The sequence below is a fragment of the Myotis davidii genome, unplaced genomic scaffold, assembly GCF_000327345.1.
Source record: "Myotis davidii unplaced genomic scaffold, ASM32734v1 scaffold586, whole genome shotgun sequence".
NCBI classification, from domain to species: domain Eukaryota; kingdom Metazoa; phylum Chordata; class Mammalia; order Chiroptera; family Vespertilionidae; genus Myotis; species Myotis davidii.
The window spans coordinates 906,997-907,290 of NW_006296809.1; positions in this window are offsets into that span (position 1 = coordinate 906,997).

The following is a 294-nucleotide window of genomic DNA, read 5'->3' on the forward strand; positions in this document are numbered from 1 at the left end:
TCTAAGGAAGGACCCTCGTATTTAATTAAAAAAAATTGATTTTAGAGGAAGGAGAGATTCGACTTGTTATTCCATTTACATACGCGTCCCCTGGTTGCTTCTTGTCTGTGCCCCAACTGGAGATGGAACCCACAACCTTGGTGAGTGGGGGAGGGCGCTCTGACCAACTGAACTAGGGCCAGGGGACCATTTATGCGAACCCTCCCCGCGCTCCACTCGGTCAGCGCTCGCCCTGGAGTCGCCGGGGTCCCGTTAGCACCGACGGCTAGAGTCTCGGTTCAGCGGATCCGGGCG